The following is a 25,495-nucleotide window of genomic DNA, read 5'->3' on the forward strand; positions in this document are numbered from 1 at the left end:
GATTTCCTTCATGTAATTGTCAAGAGTCCATGAGCTAGTCACGTATAGGATATACAATCCTACCAGGAGGGGCAAAGTTTCCCAAACCTCAAAATGCCTATAAATTCACCCCTCACCGCAGCCACAATTCAGTTTTAGAAACGTTGCCTCCTATGGAGGTGGTGAAGTAAGTTTGTGCTTGATTTTTATGATTTCTTCTATGATAAGCGCTTCTAAGCATTCTGAAGCACAATTCCTCTCAGAGTACAGTGTTTGTCAGAGGGATGTGAAGAGCGTATTGCCTATTGATTTCATGGTTTCCTCGTGGGAAATCTTTTCAAGGATTCTCTGTTATCGGTTGTAGGGATTAATCTCCTACCTCCCTTTTCAGATCGACGATATACTCTTATATACCATTACCTCTGATAGTTTTCAGTACTGGTTTGGCTATCTGCTATATGTGGATGGGTGTCTTTCAGGTAAGTTTGTATCATTATTTAAGACACTCAGCTATGGTTTGGCACTTTATGTATTAATATAAAGTTTTAAATATATGTATTTTACTTATATTTGCCATGAGTCAGGTCTATGTGTATTTCCCCTTGCAGTCTAAACAGTTTCAGTTTAGGAATCATGTTTGGAAAGTTTATTTAAACTTTTTTCTTACCTGGGGTTCAGTCTTTTTCAATTTGACTTTCATTTTTTCGCGGGCAAATCTAGGCTCATGAGGGCGCAAAATGCTGTTTTTTTTATTGCGTAATTTTTTACGCAAATTTCGTCATTTCCTGCGTCTTTGTTGACGCTAGTTGTTTTGGCGCGAAATCGCGTTTGTTATGACGCGAGTTGTGTAATTTCCTGGTGTTTTGTGGCAATTTTTTTTTACCTTTTTGCATAATGCGTCATTCTTGGCACCAGATTTTAGTTATTTTACCCCTCTCCCTCTATTGCTCGCTGTTTTCATGAACTTTGAAAGCTATTATGCCTGCTTTTGTTTTTCTCTACTGAAACGGTTACATTGTGGAAATTGAATGTTTTGCCTAATGTTATTTTTCTTTTGTCTGTTACATTTTGCGAGATGTTTCATTCTGATCCTGACTCTGATGTTACTGTAGAAACTATGATGCCCTGGAACACAAATTCTACAAAGCTAAGTGTGTTCTTTTCATTTTTAAGCTGTTGTTATTTCTTCAGCTCAATTATGTGGCATTTATTTATCTTGTTTTATGCTAGCAAAGTTTCTACATGTACAGTAACATTTACTGTTTTTCACATATTCAGTTCATGTACTTGATTTCATCTGCAAACATCACATGTTGCTTATATCATAAAAGGTTATGACTGCTATTATGCCTTTAAGTAAACTTACCAGGTCTTTTCAAAATTAAGATTTAATTAATTTTGTTCGGACCGACAACATATTTGTTTATTCTACTGATGAAGGTTTCTTTGGCTGAAAGGATCCTGTATCAGTTTGTTAAAAGTCTCCTTATTTTTCATTTGAACATTCTTTAAGGATTTTTTTCTATTTATAGCTTTTAGGAGTCTAGTCCTCCTATTAACTATGTTAATAGTCCTTTTCAAATCTGGATTTTAACATTTTTGCTTTTGAGGTTTTTTCTATTCAATATACTATCTGTATTATATTCTATAGAATGGTTATTCTGATTCCCTCTTGGGACTGACTGTACTACTATTTCTATGGAAATTCGTTCTTGTTTTAAGGATTCTTTAGAATTTTAATATAACCTTAGTAGAGCATATTCATGTACTGTTTATATTTTTAGCTCAGCTTTATATGTGCATTGCCATTACTGTTCTCTCAATCATTGTTAAACAGTTAGCATAAGCAGTTTCAGATTCTTAAGCAGGTCTCAACAAACCCAGGAGCCTGGGAGCCACTGGCTCCTAGAATATTACCCCTGGCTCCTAACATTTTGGGTTATTCTCCATATATCTATACTCTCTGGCTCCTAAAAAATATGCCTGGCTCCTAAATATTCTTATTGGCTCCTAATTTTTTAACATATTCGTCAAGCACTGTTTAAATCTTAAGTATTTAACTTTGTTTATTTACTTTAGATGTATTCATTTAATTATGTTTACTATATTTATTATTATAATTTCAAATATATTTTATTATCTCTATCTTGTTAGTATAATAATTTGTTTGATTTCTATAATCTCCACTATTTCTGGAGGTTTAGTGTTTTTTTTTTTTGCCCTACTTTTAGTCCGGTGATGTAGATCAGTTGGTGAATGTCCTGTCTACAAATGCTTGTTCTAGATCTAAGGGTCATAGATTCATTTCCCGGCAGGGTTAATACAGCCCTTTGGCCTGAGAGGTCAATTTATTGTGTACCATTTATTTGGGTAATAATAACTACTGTTTTTATCAGCAGCTAATTTGGTTAACTCAGAGTGTAAGCACTGAGAAAGTGTTTTTATTTGTATCCTCCTGGGAGAAAAACGCTATATAAATTACTAGTTATTAGACTGCATGAAGGTGCCGTTCTCTAACCAGTCTGTCTGGTGTGTGTGTGGGGGGGCAGATTAAATTGTTTTTGGATGAACTCAGTCCAAATTCTATATTATTCTTAGGGTTTGAATAGATTTTTAGAATGAGACCTTCTATGGGAAGAATATTTCTTTCTTAGTACACTCTGTGAATTTTTTTCAGGAGTGATTATGCCAGTTCTTTTTGCAGGAACAGGTTTTGGGTTTCTATTCAATTCTATTCTTTGTCCCTAAGAAGAAAGGTTTATTCAGTCCATTCTTGAATCTGAAGACTTTTATATTGTTTTGTTGGAGTCTTAACTTTTAAGTTGACGATTATACGGACTATTATGCCTTTTTGTTAAAGTCATTTCATGTCCACTCCATTTTTCAATATTTTATTTCATTCAGACCACTTGTGGTTTCTGAAATTTTATTTTTAAGCTTTACCAATTTGTCGCTTTTTTCATTTGGTTTAGTGACAGCTTTATGAATCTTTTCAAAGGTTCTTAGTGCCCTTCTTCTGTCTTCAGACAGTAGGGTATTGTCTTCCCTATTTGGATGGTATTTTGGTATTAGCTTAAACTTTTCTTTTATTAAAGCCGGACAGATAGCTCAACATGCTAATACTCTGTGGCTGAACTCTGTAGCAACCTGAGGGTTGCAGGTTCGATTTCCGACGAGGTCCATTCAGCCTTTCATCCTTCCGAGGTCGATTATATGAGCAGCGTCTTAACTCCCTTGCGGGTATTTAGACGCACTTTACAAGTACCCAATACATATATATGAAAGAAAAGTATTCAAATATATGGACTTTTCTTTTTGTGGTATACCTCATGAATCAACTAAGTTTTGTTTCTTCAAGACATGGTTAGAGGATTTAATTTACCTAAGAGTTTCGTGATTCCTCAGACAAGGGTCACTTCTTTTTGGGTTTCTAGATGGATTTTGTGTGTTTATGCCTTTGTCTTTATCAGACAAAAGTCAATTGTAAGTGGCGTCAGCCTGTCTAAACTTACAGTCTAGAACATTCCTTTCAGTGGCTATGTGATTGGAATTTTAGGTCTCATATCAGCAGCATCAGGCATTGTTCCCTTTGCTCGTTTTTCATCTGAGATCTCTTTTTGCTTTGCATACTGAATCAATGATACAGGGATTGATTTTAGATATCACAGTTGATATTTTTAAAATCCTAACACTCTATTCTCAATGTTTTGATGATTAGTCTATCATCATTTTATTCAGGGGGCCTCCTTTTGTTCATCCTTCCTGGGCTGTATTCTTAATGGATGCAAGTTTTACAGGTTGGGGAGCTGTCTGAGGGTCTTTTGACAGCACAAGGGCTGTGGAAACTTCAAGAGGCGAGGTTTCCAATCAATATTTTGGAACTCTGTGCTATTTTTTCAGAGCTCTTTCAGGTTTGTCCTCTTTTAGGAGAGAACTTCATATGTCAATACACAATAGGGATTTGTAGTTCCTTAGCAATTAAGAAGTATCTTGAATACGTTCTTAGATGGAATCCATCTCCTATCTATTTTTAGACATTTGGGAGGTGGATTATCTCAGCCGTCAGTCTTTACATCCGGGAGAGTGGTGTCTCTATATAGATGTGTTTTCTCAATTTCCCAGGTACCTTTTCAGGTCCAGGGATCCTCAGGTGGAGATGGTGGATGCATTAGCAGTGTCTTGGTTTTGCAACCTGACTACATCCTTCCGCTTCTGTTTTTTTCTTCCAAAGGTGATTTCCAAGGTCATTTTGGAACAGTGTCATGGGTTTCTGATAGCATCAGCATGGCCTCACAGGTTTGGTATGTGGATCTTGTTCAGATGTCCAAGTTGCCATCCTTGGCCGTTTTCTCTTTGGCCAGCCCTCTTGTTCTAGTAGCTATTTTTCCATCAGGATCTCAACTTACTAATTTTGGGGTATGGAAATCAATTAGTGTTTAGTCATAGAGGTTTCTCTGACTTCGTTTTTATCGCTATGTTGCAGACTTATAAGTCTGTTTCAAGGAACATGTATTATCAGGTTTAGAAAAGCTATATTTTATAGTGTTCTTCTCATTATTCTCTTGGCATTCTTTTCATATTCCTAGGATTTTACAGTTTTTTAGGATGGTTTGGATGTTTGTCTGCAAATTTTTTAAGTGACAAATCTCTCTTCTTTCTGTTTTATTTTCTAGAAAGGTTGTTTAAACTTCCTGATATTAACTGTTTTTTTCAGGCTTTGGTTGGTATCAAGCCTGTTCATTTTTTGATTTTTCCTTTGTGGAGTCTTATTTGGTTTGAAGATTATCTAATTTCTTGGAAAGTGTTGTTTCTTTTGACTATCTCTTCTGCTACAAGAGTTTCTGATTTATCAGCTCTCTCTTGTGTGTTTGCTTATCTGATTTTTTTTCATCTAGATAAGTTGTTTTGTGGACTTCTTTTTTTTCTAAGGTTGTGAATTTGAACAACATTAGTAGAGAAATTGTTGTTCATTCTTTGTGTCCTAATCCTAAAGAATTCTTTGAGAGTTCTTTACATCCTTTTGATGTGCTAAGAGCTTTGAGTCTATATCGAGGTTACTAGGATTTCAGAAGACTTCTAGTCTATCTGCTGTTTTTCTGGTTCCAGAAATGGTTAGGAAGCCTCTGCCATTTTTTTGGCTTCCTGATTAAAGCTTTTGTTTTTCAAGGCTTATTTCAAAGCTGGGCAGGCTCCGCCTCCAAGTTTTACAGCTCATTCTAGTAAGTTCAGTCGCTATTTCTTGGGCTTTTTCAGAATGAAGCTTAGGTTGATCAAATTTGCAAATCAGTATTTTGGTCTTCTTTGCATACTTTTATTGTTTTTCTACCATTTTGATATATTTGCTTCTTCTGAAGCAGTCTTTGGTAGAAAAAGTTCTTCAGGCAGCAGTTTCAGTTTGATTCGCCTGCTCTTGATTTAAGTGTTTTCAAGGAAAAGCTATCTCAGTGGAAATAGCTGTTCTTATTTTATCCCTCCCTTTCTAGTGACTCTTCTGTGGACTTTCACATCTTGGGTATTTCTATCCCATAAGTCACTAGCTCATGGACTCTTTCCAATTACATGAAAGAAAACATAATTTATTTAAGAACGTGCCTTATAAATTAATTTCTTTCACATTGGCAAGAGTCCATGAGGCCCACCCTTTTTATGGTGGTTATGATTTTTGTATAAAAGCACAATAATTTTTCCAGTTCCTCTTTTGTATGCTTTTTTACTTTTTATTTTTTCACCCCACTTCTTGGCTATTAGTTAAACTGAATTGTGGGTGTGGTGAGGGGTGTATTTATAGGCATTTTGAGGTTTGGGAAACTTTGCCCCTCCTGGTAGAATTGTATATCCCATACGTCACTAGCTCATGGACTCTTGCCAATATGAAAGAAATGAATTTATCAAGTAAGTTCTTACATAAATTATGTTTTTTGCTTTCTATTTAATGGAATTTAGTTACTCATCCCTCAACAAATGAGATTAGAACTCAAAAAGGTTTTATACTGTAACATCAGATACCTGTTGCTTTATTTCTGAAACATAGTGTTCTTTATCTAAGATGATGGTAGCTCCGCCTTTATCAGCTGATTTTGTTTGTTTTTACTCAATGTATATAATGCTTCTTTGTCATCCTTAGAAAAAAATTCACATCTTTTTCATTCTGCCTTTACCAGAAATAACATCCTTTCTTAAAGAAACACTGTACAATAGATTTTCTTTGCATAAATGTTTTGTAGATGATCCATTTATATAACCCATCTGGGAGTGTGTTTGTAACGTATAGTTTTGCTTATTTTTTTAATAACATTGTACTGATTTTTCAGACTCCTAACCAAGCCCCAACGTATCAGATGTAGACCCAAGTCTACAGACTCCTGCTTGCTTCTCTTTGTGTAATGGGTATTTCCATATACAGGGGAGGGGGTCTGCTCTTCTTTCTTATCCCTTTTCAATGGGCATCCCAGCCTAACCTCATCAACAGTGCTAAACTGGAAGCTTCTAGGTAAGTTTTTTAAAGGTTTTATACTGGATTTTAGATCAGTTTCTGTGCATATTCTTCTTTATAGTAGGGTCTATTACAAGCAGTTCACTAGGTATATAAATGTGTCAACACTTCTATGGTAACACTGTTGCATAAATTATTATTTCTAAACTCCAACTTTGTGAGAGACAAATTACCAATCTCATTATCATGAATATTCCCAGAGTTTTAACAGATCCTGTTCAAGCTGGAAAAAAAATCTAATTTATGTGCAGGACAAAAAGAAAGTCACTTGTTCAGAACCGCAGTCTCTGTCAGAGGGGTGTGGCTATGTACAGTTTAAATAGTGGGTGTGGCACAGTGTTCGTATAGGATGATTAAGGGCTGTTTTCTGTTTGCTGCACAATAAATTGCATTGATTTTTATGTGTGTGGTTGCTTTTTGATTTCTGTTTAAGAGATGTGCATAGGCCAAGAAGAATGTACTTTTTTCTTTAAATATTTTTTTTTTTTAATGCCGCGGTCCAGGCTGAGAGCAGGAGGAAAGTGTTTTGTGTGAGGGGAATGTGTGTTTTTGTTTAAGACTGTGTGCGACAGAATATGTCTTGTGAGAGTGTGTCGAGTGTGTGTTTCGAGAGTTTTCTTCTGTGTGTGTCTGTGTAATACCCCAGAAGGTCACAGTATTAAATTAATAAAATATTATAGAGTGCTGACTATAATTATATAGAGCAATGGAGTAATTGTTTAATAGTGATTTAACCTGTTTTATTGTTTAACTTTTATACATGCACTTATCATTTTGTCATTATTATTTGAATGATATTTGCATGTTAGTGTTTTGTGTGAGGGAATGGGTGTGTGACAGTTTGTTTTTCGTGAGAGCATGTTGTGTGTGTTTTGTTTATGTGTTTAGTCTGTGTGAGGTAAGGTTTTTTTGTGTCAGAGTTCTCTCCTGTGTGAGTGTCTGCGCAATACCTCAATGTGTGCGTGACCGTGTGTTTCGTGAATGTGTGTGTTATGAGAGTGTGGTTGAGAGTGTTTTGTGGGAGAACATGTGGGAATGTTTGTGTATGTGTGGTGTTATCTTTATAACATGGCTGCACACATTTTAGTTACTTGTCCAAAAATTGCACAGGTCAAACATGTTTAGAGGTTGCAGCTCTGAGTGCAACAATGTGTTTGTTATATACTGCTCAAGATGTGCTCAGTCCTGAGCATACCTCAATATGCTCTAGTGGGAAATAGCTAAATTTCAACTAAGCATGTAAGAGAAAATGTCCATGAGCATTAATTTTACAATTCAATTTAATTTATTTCTTACTGCTTTATTTCAGTTTAAAAAGAAAACAAACAGTGTGATTGTACCACTTGGGAGATACTGAACATAGATCACTGGATAAGTGTACATATGCAGTGAGCGAACATGTTAACTAATACCTAGCTTCCCACGTCAAAACAAGGGTTGTTTTTTTGTTTTTAGATAGAAATACTAAACATAAACAGTGTACTATACTTATGTATATATTTGATTATTTTTATATTAATTCCATGCACTGTGTTTTAGTGGTATTCTCTCTCTGCAACACATTACCAAACATTACACTCAGGCAACATTTAACTATTAACTAATTAATTCATGGATATGATTGCTAGTATTAAATGGGTCACCTTTTAGTGGGATTATTTAAGCTTAACTGGAGCTTTTTTGTATATATTTTAGATTTGTATAGGTTGAACTCTATGGACTTCGGTCTTTTTTCAACCTCATCTACTATGTAACTGACAATGTCTTACAAGTTAATTCGGGTAATTTCCTGCGAGTTCCTTATGCCTCTTTCTTAATTGGATTTAATGAAGAACAGCACTTTACAGTTCTATGATTATCAGATATTTGAAGCATCTAAATAGTAAGGCTATGTGTGTGTATTAGGGCTGGGCAATATGGGCAAAAAAAAAAAAAAATCGATATTGCGATTTAATCGCGATTTTCTTATAAATGACTATAACACCTTCATTTTGATTCTAAAGTTTATTTAACACTACAGAATTTTAATGTACATGTTTCTCAATGTCCAATAACCACAAAATAGTTAAAATTAAATTTGCTGCCTGTGATGTGATTAAATAGTAGCCATAAGCCAGTTGTTAGGTCTTATGACACACAACATTGTCATGTTTTCTTGGACAGTCATATGATTAACAAATGAAGCAGTATAAGCCACATACACACACAATTTATATATATATATATATATATATATATATATATATATATATATACATATATACACACACACACACACACACACATATATATAATATACAATCACATACACAGTTGCACACAGATATATATATAAATAAAAAAACATTGTAGATGCAGTTAAGTTAACCCAGCAGCAGAGGGGACTGCAGTTTTAGCCTTTTTTGGGAGCCGTGGGGTTAACTGCATCTGCTATGTATTTGAGCCAGAGGAGCAGGAGATTGTGTGAGAGGTTCCATAATGTTTACATACCCTGAGTTTCAGACTACAGACGTCCCTAGGTGGAAATATAAGTAAGTGGCTTTCTCTCCTGTTCATTCCTGCATGGGCTCTGCTTTTAGATTTCTAGATTGATCGGCTGCTTATGAGAACAGAAAGTGAAAGTAAAACAGCCATTTTACAAATGTGTGCTAAAAGCAACCACTAGATGGAGCTGGTTTGCAAGAAATCACTAACAAATCAATATTACAGCCACTTCTGATGATTACCGGTATTTTATTTAGGAAAAAATCGCGACTCTCGTGGTTTTAAAATCGCGGCGATTAATTGCGGTTTTAAATCGCATATGCGATTAATTGTGCAGCCCTAGTGTGTGTGTGTGTGTGTGTGTATATGTGTGTATATATATATATATATATATATATATATATATATATATTGAATAAACCTGCACTATCTATATACTACAGTGTGTATGTGTGTATATATGTATATATATATGTGTGTATATATATATATATATATATATATATATATATATATAAATATATATATATATATATATATATATATATATATATATATATTGCAGTCAGTAGAATAGGCACTCCATAAAACAATAACAGCCTCCAGGGTGCACTTACAAAAAATATCCAAAAAGGCAAATTATATAAAACTTAACATTTAATAAGTCACATAAAAAGCATAACGTTTCGGGAATGTTACGTCCCCTTTGTCAAATGCATGATACAGCAAAGAAAAATTACAGAGCTGCTCTGTTTTATATAATTTTTCAGTGAGTGCCTTTTTCTCTATTTGCATATATATATAATATATATATATATAAATAACCTGGTAATCTGGATGGAAGATGTAGGTGGTATTTTGTCATTTCAGAATTGGAAGAATCTTGGGTTTCTGCAAAGTCTTCCCCGCAGCCGTGTTGACTGAGGGAAAGTGGCAAATTTGACATCTTGGAGAAACTAGTGACCCTGCAACTCTGTGTTTTAACTTTAGTAAAGAGGGTAAGCACATAGTTAAAAGTACTGCTTGGGAGCCACTGAGAACTGCTGGTCCTGTTCTAAATCAGAGTAACAAGGTCACTAGTGCTAACAAATTAGCGCATGCACTTTTTCTATTCTAATTGTCCTTTAAATTAAGATTTTTTTTTTTTGTGCAAGCTGTTTTTCATGTGATTTGCACACCACACAATTATATCACACTAACACACCACAAAAGTTTGTGCACTTCTGTCAAGACAAAGTGATCTGCAACCTCACAGCCCAACACAATGCTTTCCTATGATTACTGCTCCAGTAAAGTGACAGTAAAGTGTCTTCTGTACAGAAACAGAAAAACAAACACAAAACATTGGTTTATTTGCACTCAGTGTATTTGAGAGTAACTGAAGGTTACTTTTTTATGGAAGGAATAGGAAATACGACTATGTGTGTTTTTTTTAAAATCAGCTGTACTGAATGTTTAACTGGAAAACAATTTAGAATACATTTTTCTTCATTATTATTATAAGTGATTTTAAAATGTCTACTTTGAAGCAGTGTGTTTTTATATACCCATCACAACAGTATATGGCTACTGTCTGCAGACAAACATTCAGCAGACTAGTACCTTCTCCATACAAGCTGTTAATTTATTGGTGCCTTTCAGTGCAAGTGTGCGGAAGTCAAAATTAAAATTTTCTGATTCAGCTAAAGCATGCAATATGGGAAGCAAATTCCAATAGGCTTCCATTATTAAAATGTGCCCATTGTTTTTATATGTACACACTTTCTGAGGCTCCAGTTACCACTGAGCATTTGTAAAAGTGCACAGTATATACATATATGCATTTTGTAATTTGCTGGTAGATGTCACATGATACAAGTGGAGGGAAATTGGATTAACTTTGAAAATATTATAGAAAATATATTGCTCATTTAATTTTTTTTTTTATTAAAAAGTGCTATTGCATTGTCTTTTGTATTGCATATTTGTCAGTTATTAAATAGTGCTGTAGACACATGCACACTCATGAGCTTACATCCCAGCATTTCAACAAAGAATAACAAGAAAACAAAGAAAATTTGATAACAGAAGTAAATTGGAAAGTTGTGTAAAATTGTATTTTCTATCTGAATCATGAAAGAAAATAATTGTTTTATGTCCCTTTAAGCAAAAGAAAGGTCAGAATTTAAATGTGCATAAATGTATTTAATTTCTCTTGTAAGATGTATCGAGTCCACGGATTCATCCATACTTGTGGGATATTCTCCTTCCCTACAGGAAGTGGCAGAGAGAGCACCCACAGCAGAGCTGTCTATATAGCTCCTCCCTTAGCTCCACCCCCAGTCATTCTCTCTGCCTGCTTAACTGCTAGGAAGGGAAAGAGGAGTGTGGAGGTTCGTGCTTTAAAGTTCTGCTTACAAGCAACCAAAGATTTCCGTCAAACATCTTCATTGTTTGTTGTCTATTCTGGTAAGCGGAGAGGTCAAAAGGCTACGGCTACCTCTTTCTTTTTGGCTGCAAAGCATCATCCGTATGGCTTATGAGACTGCTGGCCAGCAGCCTCCTGAAAGAATTACTGCTCATTCTACTAGAGCAGTGGCTTCCACATGGGCTTTTAAAAATGAGGCTTCTGTTGAACAGATTTGTAAGGCGGCGACTTGGTCTTCGCTTCATACTTTTTCCAAATTTTACAAATTCGATTCTTTTGCTTCTTCGAAGGCTATTTTTGGGAGAAAGGTTCTACAAGCAGTGGTGCCTTCCGTTTAAGGAACCTGTCTTGTCCCTCCCTTCATCCGTGTCCTAAAGCTTTGGTATTGGTATCCCACAAGTATGGATGAATCCGTGGACTCGATACATCTTACAAGAGAAAACAGAATTTATGCTTACCTGATAAATTTCTTTCTCTTGTGTTGTATCGAGTCCACGGCCCGCCCTGTCTATTTAAGACAGGTAGTATATTTTTATTTTAAAAACTTCAGTCACCACTGCACCCTATAGTTTCTCATTTTTCTTCCTAGCCTTCGGTCGAATGACTGGGGGCTGGAGCTAAGGGAGGAGCTATATGGACAGCTCTGCCACTTCCTGTAGAGAAGGAGAATATCCCACAAGTATGGATGAATCCGTGGACTTGATACATCACAAGAGAGAGAAATGTATAAGGTAAGCATAAATTCTGTTTTTTAAATAGAAGCAATATAGTTTTGTTAGCAAAATTCTTCTAGTAGAAGTTATTACTGTTCCAACGGCATACACACATATGCTAGTATAGCATCAGGATTCAAACACCATGCCTGCTTAGAGAGCTGTTGGTGGTGTGTAGTGAATACTGAAAGGGACAGTTAAAGGGACATGAAACCCAAAATGTTTATTTCATGATTTAGATAGAGAATACAATTTTAAACAACTTTCCAATTTACTTCTATTATTTAATTTGCTTCCATCTCTTATTATCCTTTGCTGAAAGGTTTATCTAGGTAAGCTCAGTAGCAGCAAATAAAACTAGGTTCTAGCTGCTGATTGTTGGCTGTATATACATACATACATACTGTGCATACATTCATACACACACACCGATTGTCATACCCATGTGTTCAGTTAGAAACCAGTAGTGCATTGCTGCTCCTTCAACAAATGATACCAAGAGAATGAAACAAATTATATAATAGAAGTAAATTAAAAAGTTGTATAAAATTGTATTATCTATCTGAATCATGAAAGACATTTTTTTTGGGTTTCATGTCCCTTTAAGTCAAAATAAAACTTTTATGAAGCATGCAATTTAAAACAACCTTCCAATTTACTTTTATCATCATTTTGCTTTGTTCATTTGGTATTCTTTTTTGAAAGCTAAACCTAGGTAGGATCAATTTGATTTCTAAACTTTTGAAGGCTGCTTCTTATCTCTGCATTTTGACAGTTTTTTTTACAGCTAGACAACGCTAGTTCTAGTGTGCTGTGTAGATAACTGTTCTCACTCCCGTGGAGTTATTTATAAGTCATTATTGATTCTCTAAAATACAAGTCTTTCAAAAGAACTTAGCTCAGGGTGCAGTCTGCAGAGGCTTAGATACAAGGTAATCACAGAGGGAAAAAATATATTAATATACCTGTGTTGGCCATGCAAAACTAGGGAATGGGTAATAAAGGGATTAGCTATCTTTTTAAACCTGTCCCTTGAATTTGTGTCATACAAGCCACTGCCGACTCTCTGAGAACATATTGTATTTGACTGTTGGTGCATTGGACCTTCACAGGGTGCTGGAAAAACTAATTTTACTAAGATGCTTTTTTGCTAATAAAAGTATATTGTAAAATGATGCTATTTAAACTAAATGCACTCATGTACTTTTCAATTTTGACCTCTCTATCCCTTGAATATCTTTATTCATTTTCACTGATATTTTGCAGTTCTGTTTTGTTTGGATAAATAAGCCACTAAAACATTAAAATGCAGCTGCAGTCATTGAGTTTACTAAAGGAGTGAGTGAACACACTAAAATATTGTCATAGATATGTCATGTGCTACATTCATGTTGCAGTTAACAGGAGTTAGAATACATTTGTGTGTTCATATCTCATGCTGCCTGAAGGGGGAGTAGTTGACCTTTAAGAGACTTGTAAATAAAGTTGTTTTCTATGGATCTCTGAAACTGCTGTTTTGAATAGAATGAATTTATGTATTTACATTTTGAACAGAAACATTTAACAGCACTGTTTAGTGGTAGCTTTTTACTGTGTGCAAAGCATATGTGCACCTGTTTATAAAGCATATACAGGTACAAATTCCCAAATCCGGAATTCTAAATTACAAACTTATTCTGAAATCCAACCTTTTTAATTGAGATTTAAAAATAAAAAAATGCAAATGGTTAACATTCTTGCAAAACTTCTGCCATATAGTGTTCCAGAAATGGGCAGGCCCCTAAGCATAGGTCCCTGCTTTTCAACAAAAGATACCAAGTGAATAAAGAAAATGAAGTACATTAGAAAGTTGTTTAAAATTGCACGCAATATCTGAATCACAAAAGGAAAATGTTGGGTTTCATGTCCCTTTAAGAAGACGGCACTGTAACAGATCTGTAACTACACAGTGTGCTTTAATGCTTAAACTCCAATATGGCAGCGCCCAGTGTGAAGATGCAGAGTTTCACTAACCAGCACTTGTAAAGGGTTAAAATAAAAGAATGCTTTGAAGAAAGTGGCAGGTACAAGAGGAGAAACAATAGCATGGTGTGTAGTAACTATTGCAAGCAGTTGTGCCCAGCAGCTTACTGTCCCTTTAATAGTGTGTAAATTAGATTTACATTGACCAACATAACATTTGTTTCAGTGAAGGTCTCTGTTTGTTTAGTTGGAAATAAACTTTCTTGATAATTAATTGTTCATACAAGTTATTTTTTTCTGGAAGGGCTTCTCTAGAAATAGCTATTTCAGGGCTACGCACACTGCGTGCATTGTTTAGCTGCTCTTGTAATTATTTATTGTAATGAGGATATATCCTTTTTCTGACTAACTGAAGTACATGGGTATTTTGTTTCTTCTAGCTGGAACCTCTCATTAACGTCTGATGGTTTCAAGTTTGACTTTCTACTTTTGTGATCTGCTGAAGCTTTCGAACAATAAGACAGATGCACTGAACGCCAGGTTATCACCAAAGCCATCATCTGACAATGTAAGTAGACAGCTCACATTCTATTTAACCCTTTCACTACTGAGCCATTTTACACCCATTGTTAAAGCTATTTTTTTTAAAGAAAAAGAAAACCTCATTGTCTTAAAACATCAGTTTCAGTGTTTTTTTTTGTGTGTTTGTAATTGCGTTGTATAGCATACATGGTAAACATCATGTGAGATTATTTCCTAAATATTTTTGTCATACATTTTATGGTTCCACTGTCGGTTCAGAGTTTTTTGCTTTTATTTTTCTGGAATGAAAGGGGAAGAAACAATATATCATACTCGGCACAGAAGTCGTTTTAGGGACATTAAACACAAATTGTAAGCTGCAAAAAACTTTACATATGAAAATCATTTTGCAGCTTTGTTTAAAAAAAAAAAAAATAATAATATATATATATGTGTGTGTGTGTGTGTGTGTGTGTGTGTGTGTGTATGAACATACATATTAGATTTATGTCACACATGCCTATTAATCATAGGCTCCAGTGCATAGGTGCTGAAAAGCAGCCTTCTGTTAGTTATTGCTAGTTTCTATCCTAAACATATCTGTTCCTAAAGCACCTAGTATCATTACAACTCTGATAATATATGGCTGAAGAGGACTCTGGAGCTTTGCTTGCTAATACAAGAGAAAAGTCAACACTTGAGCTCCAGCCTCTCTAGACTCTAGAGGGAGTAAAACGAGAGCAATTTTCAGGGGTGTTATACAGAAAAGCTAGAAAAAGTAATAGTATTATGTTTTCCTTTATCAAACATGATTACAATATAGAGGTCCCAAATAAACCTGTATGAATTGTACAGCACATAGCAGGCATGCTTATTTTTTTAATAGTTTTTAATACTTTTATTTTTAAAAAGTGGTGTTATAGTGGAAAGTTAACACAATTTCAGCACAGACTCTGTTTGAGACTGTCTCTCTTCTAGGGAATGTGTCATAAATGACTAACTGGCTTTGATATTTCCATGAAGGAACAATAGCAGTGCTTATATTTTTTTTGTATTACACTGCTGCACACAAAGTGCTCATGTATGTGTGCTGTGCTTATAAAGATTCATTATTACCTGCTTCCTTATTTATCTCTATCACTAAATCACTAAAACAACAGCTTGGTCTTGTATGTTTGGAGATCTAAGTCCTTATCTCATGCTATAAATGTACCGTAACTGCACTGGGCAGCAAAACATTATATAGGAAAACTCCTAACCTTTCTGCTAGTTTACTAAGCACACCCCATGCTCCTACCTTTTGTGCTTAGAAACACCCTTTAGTTTTACAAAAAAAGATGAGTTTACTGTTCTCATTAGAACGAGATTCGGAAACAAGTTTCAGAAAAGTAAAAAGTTTAATTGCTGGTATGAAAACACAAGAAAGAAATTGCAGTCTTTATCATTGAGTGGACAAGTAACTCCCCCCCCCCTTCCAACTAATAAACTATAGTTATATATTTCTAACATACATACCCTTGTTTGTCAACCTGTGGTAGATGTACATGTACCTGTGAGGGTACTCAGCATTATATGCAAGGGATTCTCCATGACTTGCCCTCTAATATTTTCTGGTAGACAGTCAGAATACAGAACTGTCCTACAGTGAAAAATGCCAAGGGCACAGTTGTCAGATAAAGTGACAGTGAAATATTACATATTAAGTATGCAACAATGAAATAAGTGAGAGAAACTGCAACAAAATTAAAGATAATGGGTCCCAAATAATTTAATCACAATAACTGTGCTCAATAAAGCATGGCATTAAAATTGTGCCATGGGTAAATAAGACAATCTGTATTAAGAGGTGGAATTATGCATAGTATTTCTCTTAAAGCATATTTCTTCTGTTATGTGTGATCAGTCCACGGGTCATCATTACTTCTGGGATATAACTCCTCCCCAACAGGAAATGCAAGAGGATTCACCCAGCAGAGCTGCATATAGCTCCTCCCCTCTACGTCAGTCCCAGTCATTCTCTTGCACCCAACGACTAGATAGGATGTGTGAGAGGACTATGGTGATTATACTTAGTTTTTATGACTTCAATCAAAAGTTTGTTATTTTACAATAGCACCGGAGCGTGTTATTACTTCTCTGGCAGAGTTTGAGGAAGAATCTGCCAGAGTTTTTTACTATGATTTTAACCGGAGTAGTTAAGATCATATTGCTGTTCTCGGCCATCTGAGGGAGGTAAAGGCTTCAGATCAGGGGACAGCGGGCAGATGAATCTGCATTGAGGTATGTAGCAGTTTTTATTTTCTGAATGGAATTGATGAGAAAATCCTGCCATACCGTTAAAATGACATGTATGTATACACTTCAGTATTCTGGGGATGGTATTTCACCGGAACTACTCTGCTAAAGGTCACTAATACTTTTAATAACTATTTATCATGCTAAACGTTTTTGCTGGAATGTAGAATCGTTTACATTGCTGAGGTACTGTGTGAATAGATATTTGGGCATTATTTTCCACTTGGCAGTTTTTTGCTTGTAATTGTGACAGTTTCGTTTCTCTTCACTGCTGTGTGAGAGAGGGAGGGGCCGTTTTTGGCGCTCTTTACTACGCATCAAAAAATTCCAGTCAGTCACTTTTATTTTTCCTGCATGATCCGGTTCATCTCTGACAGATCTCAGGGGTCTTCAAACTTCTTTGAAGGGAGGTAACTTCTCTCAGCAGAGCTGTGAGAATTCTTATAGTGACTGTGCATAAAAACGTTGCTTTGTACTTTTTATGTCAAATTTAATTATTGTTATTTCTCCAACATAGGTGTGTCCGGTCCACGGCGTCATCCTTACTTGTGGGATATTCTCTTCCCCAACAGGAAATGGCAAAGAGCCCAGCAAAGCTGGTCACATGATCCCTCCTAGGCTCCGCCTACCCCAGTCATTCTCTTTGCCGTTGTACAGGCAACATCTCCACGGAGATGGCTTAGAGTTTTTTAGTGTTTAACTGTAGTTTTTCATTATTCAATCAAGAGTTTGTTATTTTCAAATAGTGCTGGTACGTACTATTTACTCAGAAACAGAAAAGAGATGAAGAATTCTGTTTGTATGAGGAAAATGATTTTAGCAACCGTAACTAAAATCCATGGCTGTTCCACACAGGACTGTTGAGAGCAATTAACTTCAGTTGGGGGAACAGTTTGCAGTCCCTTGCTGCTTGAGGTATGACACATTCTAACAAGACGATGTAATGCTGGAAGCTGTCATTTTCCCTATGGGATCCGGTAAGCCATGTTTATTACGATTGTAAATAAGGGCTTCACAAGGGCTTATTTAAACTGTAGACTTTTTCTGGGCTAAATCGATTGATTATTAACACATATTTAGCCTTGAGGAATCATTTTATCTGGGTATTTTGATATAATAATATCGGCAGGCACTGTTTTAGACACCTTATTCTTTAGGGGCTTTCCCAAAGCATAGGCAGAGTCTCATTTTCGCGCCGGTGTTGCGCACTTGTTTTTGAGAGGCATGGCATGCAGTCGCATGTGAGAGGAGCTCTGATACTTATAAAAGACTTCTGAAGGCGTCATTTGGTATCGTATTCCCCTTTGGGTTTGGTTGGGTCTCAGCAAAGCAGATACCAGGGACTGTAAAGGGGTTTAAAGCTTAAAACGGCTCCGGTTCCGTTATTTTAAGGGTTAAAGCTTCCAAAATTGGTGTGCAATATTTTCAAGGCTTTAAGACGCTGTGGTGAAAATTTGGTGAATTTTGAACAATTCCTTCATGTTTTTTCGCAATTGCAGTAATAAAGTGTGTTCAGTTTAAAATTTAAAGTGACAGTAACGGTTTTATTTTAAAACGTTTTTTGTACTTTCTGATCAAGTTTATGCCTGTTTAACATGTCTGAACTACCAGATAGACTGTGTTCTGAATGTGGGGAAGCCAGAATTCCTATTCATTTAAATAAATGTGATTTATGTGATAATGACAATGATGCCCAAGATGATTCCTCAAGTGAGGGGAGTAAGCATGGTACTGCATCATTCCCTCCTTCGTCTACACGAGTCTTGCCCACTCAGGAGGCCCCTAGTACATCTAGCGCGCCAATACTCCTTACTATGCAACAATTAACGGCTGTAATGGATAATTCTGTCAAAAACATTTTAGCCAAAATTAACCCTTGTCAGCGTAAGCGTGGCTGCTCTGTTTTAGTTACTGCAGAGCATGACGACGCTGATATTAATATCTCTGAAGGGCCCCTAACCCAATCTGAGGGGGCCAGGGAGGTTTTGTCTGAGGGAGAAATTACTGATTTAGGGAACATTTCTCAGCAGGCTGAATCTGATGTGATTACATTTAAATTTAAATTGGAACATCTCCGCATTTTGCTTAAGGAGGTATTATCCACTCTGGATGATTGTGAAAATTTAGTCATCCCAGAGAAACTATGTAAAATGGACAAGTTCCTAGAGGTGCCGGGGCTCCCAGAAGCTTTTCCTATACCCAAGCGGGTGGCGGACATTGTTAATAAAGAATGGGAAAGGCCCGGTATTCCTTTCGTCCCTCCCCCCATATTTAAAAAATTGTTTCCTATGGTCGACCCCAGAAAGGACTTATGGCAGTCAGTCCCCAAGGTCGAGGGAGCGGTTTCTACTTTAAACAAACGCACCACTATTCCCATAGAGGATAGTTGTGCTTTCAAAGATCCTATGGATAAAAAATTAGAAGGTTTGCTTAAAAAGATGTTTGTTCAGCAGGGTTACCTTCTACAACCCATTTCATGCATTGTCCCTGTCACTACTGCCGCATATTTCTGGTTTGATGAACTGCTTAAGGTGCTCGATAGTGACTCTCCTCCTTATGAGGAGATTATGGACAGAATCAATGCTCTCAAATTGGCTAATTCTTTCACTCTAGACGCCTCTTTGCAATTGGCTAAGTTAGCGGCTAAGAACTCTGGGTTTGCTATTGTGGCGCGCAGAGCGCTTTGGTTGAAATCTTGGTCGGCTGATGCGTCTTCCAAGAACAAGCTACTAAACATTCCTTTCAAGGGGAAAACGCTGTTTGGTCCTGACTTGAAAGAGATTATCTCTGATATCACTGGGGGTAAGGGCCACGCCCTTCCTCAGGATCGGCCCTTCAAGGCAAAAAATAGACCTAATTTTCGTCCCTTTCGTAAAAACGGACCAGCCCAAGGTGCTACGTCCTCTAAGCAAGAGGGTAATACTTCTCAGGCCAAGCCAGCTTGGAGACCAATGCAAGGCTGGAACAAGGGAAAGCAGGCCAAGAAACCTGCCACTGCTACCAAGACAGCATGAAATATTGGCCCCCGATCCGGGACCGGATCTGGTGGGGGGCAGACTCTCTCTCTTCGCTCAGGCTTGGGCAAGAGATGTTCTGGATCCTTGGGCGCTAGAAATAGTCTCCCAGGGTTATCTTCTGGAATTCAAGGGACTTCCCCCAAGGGGGAGGTTCCACAGGTCGCAGTTGTCTTCAGACCACATAAAAAGACAGGCGTTCTTACATTGTGTAGAAGACCTGTTAAAAATGGGAGTGATTCATCCTGTTCCATTAAGAGAACAAGGGATGGGGTTCTACTCCAATCTGTTCATAGTTCCCAAAAAAGAGGGAACGTTCAGACCAATCCTAGATCTCAAGATCTTAAACAAATTTCTCAAGGTCCCATCGTTCAAGATGGAAACCATTCGAACTATCCTTCCTTCCATCCAGGAAGGTCAATTCATGACCACGGTGGATTTAAAGGATGCGTATCTACATATTCCTATCCACAAGGAACATCATCGGTTCCTAAGGTTTGCATTCCTGGACAAACATTACCAGTTCGTGGCGCTTCCTTTCGGATTAGCCACTGCTCCAAGGATTTTCACAAAGGTACTAGGGTCCCTTCTAGCGGTGCTAAGACCAAGGGGCATTGCAGTAGTACCTTACCTGGACGACATTCTGATTCAAGCGTCGTCCCTTCCTCAAGCAAAGGCTCACACGGACATTGTCCTGGCCTTTCTCAGATCTCACGGCTGGAAAGTGAACGTGGAAAAGAGTTCTCTATCCCCGTCAACAAGGGTTCCCTTCTTGGGAACAATTATAGACTCCTTAGAAATGAGGATCTTTCTAACAGAGGCCAGAAAAACAAAGCTTCTGGACTCTTGTCGGATACTTCATTCCGTTCCTCTTCCTTCCATAGCTCAGTGCATGGAAGTGATCGGGTTGATGGTGGCGGCGATGGACATAGTTCCTTTTGCGCGCATTCATCTAAGACCATTACAACTGTGCATGCTCAGTCAGTGGAATGGGGACTATACAGACTTGTCTCCGAAGATACAAGTAAATCAGAGAACCAGAGACTCACTCCGTTGGTGGCTGTCCCTGGACAATCTGTCTCAAGGGATGATGTTCCACAGACCAGAGTGGGTCATTGTCACGACCGACGCCAGTCTGATAGGCTGGGGCGCGGTCTGGGGATCCCTGAAAGCTCAGGGTCTTTGGTCTCGGGAAGAATCTCTTCTACCGATAAATATTCTGGAACTGAGAGCGATATTCAATGCTCTCCAGGCCTGGCCCCAGCTTGCGAGGACCAGGTTCATACGGTTTCAATCAGACAACATGACGACTGTTGCGTACATCAACCATCAGGGGGGAACAAGGAGTTCCCTAGCGATGGAAGAAGTAACCAAAATTATTCTTTGGGCGGAGTCTCACTCCTGCCACCTGTCTGCTATCCACATCCCAGGAGTGGAAAATTGGGAAGCGGATTTTCTGAGTCGGCAGACATTGCATCCGGGGGAGTGGGAACTCCATCCGGAAATCTTTGCCCAAGTCACTCACCTGTGGGGCATTCCAGACATGGATCTGATGGCCTCTCGTCAGAACTTCAAAGTTCCTTGCTACGGGGCCAGATCCAGGGATCCCAAGGCGGCTCTAGTGGATGCACTAGTAGCACCTTGGACCTTCAAACTAGCTTATGTGTTCCCGCCATTTCCTCTCATCCCCAGGCTGATAGCCAGGATCAAGCAGGAGAGGGCGTCGGTGATCTTGATAGCTCCTGCGTGGCCACGCAGGACTTGGTATGCAGATCTGGTGAATATGTCATCGGCTCCACCTTGGAAGCTACCTTTGAGACGAGACCTTCTTGTTCAGGGTCCGTTCGAACATCCGAATCTGGTTTCACTCCAGCTGACTGCTTGGAGATTGAACGCTTGATTTTATCGAAGCGAGGATTCTCAGATTCTGTTATCGATACTCTTGTTCAGGCCAGAAAGCCTGTGACTAGAAAGATTTACCATAAAATTTGGAAAAAATATATCTGTTGGTGTGAATCTAAAGGATTCCCTTGGGACAAGGTTAAGATTCCTAGGATTCTATCCTTCCTTCAAGAAGGATTGGAAAAAGGATTATCTGCAAGTTCCCTGAAGGGACAGATTTCTGCCTTGTCGGTATTACTTCACAAAAAGCTGGCAGCTGTGCCAGATGTTCAAGCCTTTGTTCAGGCTCTGGTTAGAATCAAGCCTGTTTACAAACCTTTGACTCCTCCTTGGAGTCTCAATTTAGTTCTTTCAGTTCTTCAGGGGGTTCCGTTTGAACCCTTACATTCCGTTGATATTAAGTTATTATCTTGGAAAGTTTTGTTTTTAGTTGCGATTTCTTCTGCTAGAAGAGTCTCAGAATTATCTGCTCTGCAGTGTTCTCCTCCTTATCTGGTGTTCCATGCAGATAAGGTGGTTTTACGTACTAAACCTGGTTTTCTTCCAAAAGTTGTTTCTAACAAAAACATTAACCAGGAGATTATCGTACCTTCTCTGTGTCCAAAACCAGTTTCAAAGAAGGAACGTTTGTTGCACAATTTGGATGTTGTTCGCGCTCTAAAATTCTATTTAGATGCTACAAAGGATTTTAGACAAACATCTTCCTTGTTTGTTGTTTATTCAGGTAAAAGGAGAGGTCAAAAAGCAACTTCTACCTCTCTCTCTTTTTGGATTAAAAGCATCATCAGATTGGCTTACGAGACTGCCGGACGGCAGCCTCCCGAAAGAATCACAGCTCATTCCACTAGGGCTGTGGCTTCCACATGGGCCTTCAAGAACGAGGCTTCTGTTGATCAGATATGTAGGGCAGCGACTTGGTCTTCACTGCACACTTTTACCAAATTTTACAAGTTTGATACTTTTGCTTCTTCTGAGGCTATTTTTGGGAGAAAGGTTTTGCAAGCCGTGGTGCCTTCCATTTAGGTGACCTGATTTGCTCCCTCCCTTCATCCGTGTCCTAAAGCTTTGGTATTGGTTCCCACAAGTAAGGATGACGCCGTGGACCGGACACACCTATGTTGGAGAAAACAGAATTTATGTTTACCTGATAAATTTCTTTCTCCAACGGTGTGTCCGGTCCACGGCCCGCCCTGGTTTTTTTAATCAGGTCTGATATTTTATTTTCTTTAACTACAGTCACCACGGTACCATATGGTTTCTCCTATGCAAATATTCCTCCTTAACGTCGGTCGAATGACTGGGGTAGGCGGAGCCTAGGAGGGATCATGTGACCAGCTTTGCTGGGCTCTTTGCCATTTCCTGTTGGGGAAGAGAATATCCCACAAGTAAGGATGACGCCGTGGACCGGACACACCGTTGGAGAAAGAAATTTATCAGGTAAACATAAATTCTGTTTTTACTAATGGGAACAAACCTTTGCTAAGAGTTGTGTTGTTTTAAAGTTTGATGCTATAACTGTTTTTCAGTTCATTATTTCAACTGTTATTTAATCGTTTAGTACCTCTTTGAGGCACAGTATTTTTTTGCTAAAAAAGATTATAACCAAGTTGTAAGTTTTTTGCTAGTGTGTTAAACATGTCTGACTCAGAGGAAGATATCTGTGTCATTTGTTCCAATGCCAAGGTGGAGCCCAATAGAAATTTATGTACTAACTGTATTGATGCTACTTTAAATAAAAGTCAATCTGTACAATGTGAACAAATTTCACCAAACAGCGAGGGGAGAGTTATGCCGACTAACTCGCCTCACGCGGCAGTACCTGCATCTCCCGCCCGGGAGGTGCGTGATATTATGGCGCCTAGTACATCTGGGCGGCCATTACAGATAACATTACAAGATATGGCTACTGTTATGACTGAAGTTTTGTCTAAATTACCAGAACTAAGAGGCAAGCGTGATCACTCTGGGGTGAGAACAGAGTGCGCTGACAATGCAAGGGCCATGTCTGATACTGCGTCACAGCTCGCAGAGCATGAGGACGGAGAGCTTCATTCTGTGGGTGACGGTTCTGATCCAAACAAATTGGACTCAGATATTTCAAATTTTAAATTTAAATTGGAGAACCTCCGTGTATTACTAGGGGAGGTCTTAGCAGCTCTTAACGATTGTAACACCGTTGCAATACCAGAGAAACTGTGTAGGTTGGATAAATACTTTGCGGTACCGGCGAGTACTGACGTTTTTCCTATACCTAAGAGACTAACTGAAATTGTTACTAAGGAGTGGGATAGACCCGGTGTGCCGTTCTCACCCCCTCCAATATTTAGAAAGATGTTCCCAATAGACGCCACCACTAGGGACTTATGGCAGACGGTCCCCAAGGTGGAGGGAGCAGTTTCTACTTTAGCTAAGCGTACCACTATCCCGGTGGAGGATAGCTGTGCTTTTTCAGATCCAATGGATAAAAAGTTAGAGGGTTACCTTAAGAAAATGTTTGTTCAACAAGGTTTTATATTACAACCCCTTGCATGTATCGCGCCGATTACGGCTGCGGCAGCATTTTGGATTGAGTCGCTGGAAGAGAACCTTAGTTCATCTACGCTAGACGACATTACGGACAGGCTTAGAGTCCTTAAACTAGCTAATTCTTTCATTTCGGAGGCCGTAGTACATTTAACTAAACTCACGGCTAAGAACTCAGGATTCGCCATACAGGCACGTAGGGCGCTGTGGCTAAAATCCTGGTCAGCTGATGTGACTTCTAAGTCCAAATTACTTAATATACCTTTCAAGGGGCAGTCTTTATTTGGGCCCGGTTTGAAAGAAATTATCGCTGACATTACAGGCGGTAAGGGCCACGCCCTACCTCAAGACAAAGCCAAAGCTAAGGCTAGACAGTCTAATTTTCGTCCCTTTCGGAATTTCAAAACAGGAGCAGCATCAACCTCCACTGCACCAAAACAGGAAGGAGCTGTTGCTCGTTACAGGCAAGGCTGGAAGCCTAACCAGTCCTGGAACAAGAGCAAGCAGGCCAGGAAACCTGCTGCTGCCCCAAAGACAGCATGAACCGAGAGCCCCCGATCCGGGACCGGATCTAGTGGGGGGCAGACTCTCTCTCTTTGCCCAGGCCTGGGCAAGAGATGTTCAGGATCCCTGGGCTCTAGAGATCATATCTCAGGGATACCTTCTAGACTTCAAATTATCTCCCCCAAGAGGGAGATTTCATCTGTCAAGGTTGTCAACAAACCAGATAAAGAAAGAAGCGTTTCTACGCTGCGTACAAGATCTGTTATTAATGGGAGTGATCCATCCGGTTCCACGGTCGGAACAAGGACAAGGGTTCTACTCAAACCTGTTTGTGGTTCCCAAAAAAGAGGGAACTTTCAGGCCAATCTTAGATTTAAAGATTCTAAACAAATTCCTAAGAGTTCCATCGTTCAAAATGGAAACTATTCGGACAATCTTACCCATGATCCAAGAGGGTCAGTACATGACCACAGTGGATTTAAAGGATGCTTACCTTCACATACCGATCCACAAAGATCATCACCGGTACCTAAGGTTTGCCTTCTTAGACAGGCACTACCAGTTTGTAGCTCTTCCATTCGGACTGGCTACGGCTCCAAGAATCTTCACAAAGGTTCTGGGTGCCCTTCTAGCGGTACTAAGACCGCGAGGGATTTCGGTAGCTCCGTACCTAGACGACATTCTAATACAAGCTTCA

The 25,495-nt window shown here is 38.3% G+C and overlaps 1 protein-coding gene across 1 annotated transcript in view; it reads left to right on the plus strand.

The window, feature by feature from the left end:
* Positions 1–25,495, plus strand: part of FRYL (FRY like transcription coactivator) — a 916,813-nt gene that overhangs the window by 160,959 nt on the left and 730,359 nt on the right. The window contains exon 3 of the mRNA XM_053703981.1: positions 14,479–14,606. The gene's annotated coding sequence lies outside the window, so the exon portion shown is untranslated. The remainder of the gene's footprint in view (positions 1–14,478; positions 14,607–25,495) is intronic.

This window comes from Bombina bombina, chromosome 2, assembly GCF_027579735.1.
Source record: "Bombina bombina isolate aBomBom1 chromosome 2, aBomBom1.pri, whole genome shotgun sequence".
Lineage (NCBI taxonomy): Eukaryota > Metazoa > Chordata > Amphibia > Anura > Bombinatoridae > Bombina > Bombina bombina.